A 6,662-nucleotide genomic window follows, 5' to 3' on the forward strand; every position below is an offset into this window, starting at 1 on the left:
TTTTTTTAAAGTATCAATAAATTTCAGCAACAAAGAAAGTGTCATGGATCCAGCATTTTCTTTGTAGGGAGTGGTTTTGCTTTTTTAAAAAAAAAAAAAAAAAAAAGAAAGATGAGAATAAAAAGAAATCTAAGTGCTGTTACAGTTAGGACTGCCAGGGGGCATACAAACACACACATAGAGGCAGCAGTGAGACACTTGTCTTTGCAGATCCCCCCTTTTATCCTTTATGTAAATGTTTCTGTTTATGATCTTAAGTTGAAAACTAAACAAACGGTTGATTACTTAATTTCACTAAAAAATTCTTGCAATTAAGGTTTAAAAAAAAAGCTATTATGTCTTTGAAACATTTTGTTATCAGGGGTCCTTGCTAATCTATATCTGAGATTAATGCCCCTCACATAACCATTAAACCATTTTACATGAGGAGGTCAGAGGAGACAGAATGGGGAATAAAGTGTAGATTATATCTATGAGCATAAAGTGGAAAAAAAAGAGCAGTATCGAGATAATATAATTTTCTGTCAGAGCATTCAGAAAAGTTGAAACAGCACATATAAAGAACATTTATACACTTTTCATAATAAGCTTTGCAGCAAAATGAAGATAAAATATGAAGCCATAATTTTGAACAAGTAAAACTGTTAGAGAAATGTCACTTTATTTACCGCTACCCATTTATCTTCTCCAGCCATTTATGACCATCAGGAAGGGATGCATTAATGTTTTAGTTTTTAGGTTTTAGTAAACTTCAATGGAACAGAATGTACTTTTCCCTATACAATTAGATGAATGTGTAATATAAATCTGACCAATAATTTAGGAGCAGTTTTTCTGTGTTTAACGTCAGGCTTTTGTGCATTTATAACAGAAAATACACAGTAATTACAAATAATTTCCTTCCTCTCTTTTAGTACTTTCACTGTTGGTGGGTTGACAGCTTTTCTAACCCTTTCTCAGCGGGTATGTGCAGAAAAGTATGTTAATTACAATAGTATAATTGCATTGCATGCTGTGTACAGCTATTTGTTATTTAGCTTTAAAGCTGAGCTCATCTCAAGTTTTAGTAGGTTTGAACGTGTTCTCTAAACTTAGTGTCATCCGTGTTTCCTTCGCCCTCCATGCAGAAAAGTCATAAACTTTGTCTTTCTTTTTTTTTCTTTTTCTAGCTGCCACATTAAAAAAGAACACCTGTAATTTGACGCAAAGACCTCTCTCCCCAAATACCCACAGCAGCTTGATGACTCACAAGAATGGTTATGCATGGCAAATAGGTACTTTTTGAACAAACCTGTCATCGAGTGAAGCATTCTGTTAGATTCAAACATTTGCATGTGAACAACATCTGAACAGAGGCCATTTTGGTTTGGCCTTATGTTTGCACAGTCCTGGGATTGTGCAGGCACTGGTGGGGGATGGGTGGGTGGCTGCAGCTTCCCTGCAGACTCCTGTTAATGTTTTAGTCATTCTGGAGCCTCTGGGCTGGAAGACAGATTCAGGCAAAAAGCATTTGAGCACCCTCAGGTCCTTGGAGGGATTTACTGTGTATTTGGACTGTCAACAATTCTTGCAACTTGACGTTCTTTCAATGTCTGCATCTCTGCGTTTGCACAATTAAACCTTTGGGAATGCAGTGTCATTCTGAGTCACTTCCTGTCACATTTTCCTCTGCTGTTTCAAGTCTCGCCTCTTTGTATCACCTTAAACCGTCTGCTCAGGTCTTGGCCACACCCCTCGCCTAGCCACTATTGCATGCAACACTCACTTCCATGTTTCTGAGCCACCTCATGCTCACCAGCTGGACACATCAATCTATGAGACAAGTGCTTGTCAGACTCCTTTCTAAGCAGCTTGAAAAAGAAGCAAAGTCTTTGCCAGTTTCATTCTTTGCCAAGATAACTTTGGCAAAGTATACAATACATTTTTATCCAATGCTCATCATCAGCAACAAAACAAGTGTAGACAACATTGTTATGATGGTACCTTGACAAGTTTTATTTATGGCTTTGTTGCCAATGGCAGCCATCCTGAGTTGAGTGAGGAGGAAAGCTGTCAATGGTCATCAATAACAAGTCTGCATTGTGTGGGTGGTGCAGGCTGTGTGGCATGTCCTTTAGAAGTGATGGCCAGAGGCCCTCTGTCTCTACAGAGCAGAAAATATGGTGTCATTAGCATCGGTGTCTCCATATCTGCGACTGTGGCTGAAGAGGCCCAAACATATCTGGTATGCAGTGTTTGGGAGGCACACAGACGGGATAATTGCTGGGCTGAAACTGTCCGTAGCTCCAGACTTTCAAGTGCTCATTGCCTTTGAGCATTTTACACCCCGAGTGGTTGAATAGCCCCGTGGAAGCAAGGTCTCCATTGATTTATAGCTGACCCTTAACTCCTTTGTGTCTTAAGACCAAGGACAACTTAATAAGCAGGCCAAGCCTTAAAATAGAGTTGGAATATCAATAATGTCTGACGGACTATTTGTTGCATATGGGAATCTGTGGAAAACTGGTGTGCTTTATGTCTTTACTCCTTCCTGGATCACTCTGTAACATGTTTGGCTGTATTTCATAACCACAGCGTACTTCCTGCCAATACCAGTGAGTCAGGACAGGAACAAAGTGTTCTCTTTAAAGTGGAGTGGGATTTTAATTGTTTTCAAACTGAACCTTGAAAAGGAAAAAGAGAAAAAAAACGTGTAAAAAACTATTAATTTTGACCAGCAACAAGATGTTGCAACATAAATGGTTACAATCCCCATTTGGTTTATCTACGTAAACATTTTTCGGTGTAAATTAATACCACTTTTTGACCACGGCTTAGTAAAATTACAGCCCAAACATTCTGTTATTTTTCCCTCTATTAGCTTTTGTTCAGTTCTTTTTCAAATGCACTGAAAGATTCCATAATCAGACCCACATGCCATCCACCTGGCATTGCTATTTAATTTTACGCTGGACTGAACATCTTTACAGTCAAATGTTACATTATGCCATGAAGATATAGTACTATCCAACACTTGTGGAGATGCAGTGATTTTCAAAAAACTAAAGAAAATGGGTGATGTGGCTGTTTTTACAATAATAATAATAATGTGGTGCACCCAAATATGTGCATCCACATTTGGTATTTATTTAAAAATTAAAAACCATTATTATTATTATTTTGTAGTAATTAAAATAATTATTTTTGAATGCATTTATTAAAAATAGTCTGTGAAAAAAAAGAAGATAAAAAGGAACTATATTATGAGTCTGGTAGGCGGAACCTTTGACACTCGCAGCGCCTCCAAGTGGCCGAAGACGGATCAACTTCCTGTTTCCGTCAGAAGTGATTTGGAGAATGAAAGAGTGCTCGTGTCGTTTCTGCTCTGAGACTCGTTTTATATTTTCACAGGTTAGTATGTGGTTTAAACCCAGCAGATGTAAGCCCTAAGCTTTGGTCTACTTCCCAGATGATTTTCAGTGTTGTTCAATTTGTAATTGTGATGTAAACTGGAGAAGTTTAATTCAGTTTCGGCGGGAAAAGCCAGGCCGGAAGTAGCGGGTGTTATCGCGCTAGCTTGTTTTCACAAGACAGGATGTTGTTAGCTCGCGCTAAATGAGCTTGTATTGCCATAGCAACTATGCTAACTAGTTGGATCCATTACTGTGTTTGTTTTATTAATTTTGTAAGATTCCTGACGTGACTTTAAACATGTTTAAAAGCAACAGAAACAATTATTTTTGTAACAGTTGTAAAGGGATGAAAGTTTACAGATTTATTGTTCTTTTATTATTATTATAAGTTTATATTTCTAACAGTGCAATGTCCAGCATTTATAAGCTAAAACAATATGCTAAAGTAACAAAGACAAAGAAGTATTTCCTTTGTTTGTGCAGACTACAGAAGTTAAAGTCAATTAAACTTATGTGATTCTTTTGTTTAGTTTTGAAATTTGAAATGTAATGTATTTGAAAACAGAGAGTAATTACTGATGTGAGATATTCGTCAGATATTTAATTTAGACTTGATTAGGAGGTCAGATTGTACATTGGACAATTACATGCACTGAATTGAAATTGTAAATGTGTTGAAACATTTAAACAGAAGTGATTTGGAGAATGAAAGAGTGCTCGTGTCGTTTCTGCTCTGAGACTCGTTTTATATTTTCACAGAGACACAATTCTTTTTGTTATTGTGGTCGCCGCACTCGGGACCCGTAACAAACTGTGGGGGCTCGTCCGGGATCTCTCCTCTTCAGTCGTTGAGGAGCAGATCCAGTGATTACTGAACCAAGAGACTTCCGAGACCGGACCACCATTCAAGTCAAATCAGTCGGTGAGTGTCCAAGGAGGGAGATCAGGGAGCAAAGGATCTTCACCTCAGAAAGGAACTGCACTGCTGAAAGGAAGTAAACACATACGTGACAGAAAACTATAACAGAGCGCACAGAGGAAGAATACAGAACCCTACATTGACAACATGTCAACAGTACGCAAAGAATTAGTGTGGGAAATTAGAGGACGCTTATTTACACTCTCCACCACAAATCTCTTTGAACTGGCAAGAAGCATCGCAACAGACAATAGCGACTCCACACAATTCAGTCAACATGACAAGGAAAGCTGCATGGACTACATCACCTCTTATATACAATCAGACAGCCTGCTGGACCTTGAGGATGAGGGGATGAGCCACCTGCTCATGTTGAATGACCTAATAAGCCAAGCTATTCAAACTAATGATCCAGAATCTCCAGTTGATGCATCCTCCAAAGCTGAAACACACACTATGCCCAGCTCACTGCAGCCTAACATATTACCAGACCCTCCGGACAGACACCTTAGCACAAATACTAACAAAGAACAATCAACAGAAGAACTAAGGAGAATGTGTGAGGAAATGATTGAGAGGCTAAGGCAATGTGAAGTTACAGCATCACAACCTGCCACAACACCAAGTCATCACAGTCACTCACAGTCCCAAAACAGACCACAACAAAGTCCAGAAAGACCCGTAACTCTGAGAGACCTTTCCTACCTGCCTCGGAGAGAATTCAAGGTGTTTGGAGGACAGATCGGAGACAGCAGCTCTGACATTAGCTACAACAGCCTCACCAAACAGATCAGCGAAGGAGCTAAAGAAGGGTTTTCTGAAGCGGAGATTGTTAGAGGTGTACTGAGAATTGTAAAGCCTGGTACCTTCAGGGACATGCTCATGCACAAGGATGAACTATCTCTTTCAGAACTACAATGCTTCCTCAGGTCTCACCTTGGAGAAAAAGCTACAACGGAGATGTTTCAGGAGTTAATGTGTGCCAAACAAGCCGAACATGAATCACCTCAACAGTTTTTGTATCGCATGATTGGACTCAAGCAGAAATTAATCTTTCATTCAAAACAGGCCACCTCTGACATTTCCTATGACCCCAAGACAATTCAGGAAGTGTTCCTTCACACAGTCTACCAAGGCCTGGGAGTTAGATATGCAGACTTGCGCTTAAGACTGAGACCCCTTACCTCAAATCATAACGTCACCGATGAAGAGATACTTAGCGAAATCACAAAGATAATCAGCGATGAGAAAGAACATCAGCGGAGATTAGGCCAAGTATCCCGCCAGAGAACCGCACAAGCTCAAAGTGCAGTAATTGAGACAAAAGAAACAAAAATAACCAAAGATCAACAAACGGCACAAACAATCAAACAACTCACAGACCAAGTAGAGACATTAACCAACCTGGTGGCTAGTTTGATGGAATCAAAGGCCACAGGGCCATACCACTATGCCCCATCACCACCGACCCAAGCCCAGACTCATGCCACTACACCTTCGCCTTCTCAGTCGCAATACTGTCAAGCTCCTCAACCCTTTGCTCGCCAAACTACAACCCCATTGAAAAGAACATTCCGCTGCCCAAAATGCAGTGAGCAAAACCTGCAGGACTGTTGCCATTGTTTTGTGTGTGGTGAATCAGGGCATCGAGCAATTGGATGCTTAAAGCGGACCAAGTTTCAGGGAAACGTGAATCGGCCTCTGTCGAGGGACAGCCAGAGACCGGTCCAGAGCTCCAGTCCCAGCCAGTAAAACCTCCTCCTGCAAAACTGCATGCAAGACACAACAATAAACAGTCAAGAAAACTCCCTCAACACCATCAGAGGAAACCCTATGAGAACTCCAATCAAAACATCACAAGATGTAAAGTTCCCCTTGTCGGTAAGAAAAGTCTTTTAAAGTGTTTGATCAGTGGTTATCCTGCAACAGTATTATTTGACTCTGGTTCACAAGTGAGTATGGTAGACCAACAGTGGGCCAAGAAGTATATCCCCAGCTATTCAGTGAGACCACTACAAGAACTTCTTAACGATGGGTTTGAAGTTTACGCCGTCAATGGCCAAACAGTCCCCTACGACGGGTGGGTAGAACTCACAGTCACACTCGCTGGTCACGAAGATCCTAATCTCACTGTGCAAGCACCATTCCTCGTTAGTAGATTGTCACTACCCCAGCCATTAGTGGGAGCTAATGTGCTTGGAGCAATTATTGAAAGACAGGAGTCTGATGAAGAAGCCAGCACAGTTCTATACAGCCTCCTTCGTCAGGCCTTGGGAATGGATGAAGAACAGGTAGTTGCTATGGTGAACTTCATTCAAACACCAAAAAGTACTGATGGAGGCCCAGCCACA

Source organism: Oryzias latipes, chromosome 7 (assembly GCF_002234675.1).
Source record: "Oryzias latipes chromosome 7, ASM223467v1".
NCBI classification, from domain to species: domain Eukaryota; kingdom Metazoa; phylum Chordata; class Actinopteri; order Beloniformes; family Adrianichthyidae; genus Oryzias; species Oryzias latipes.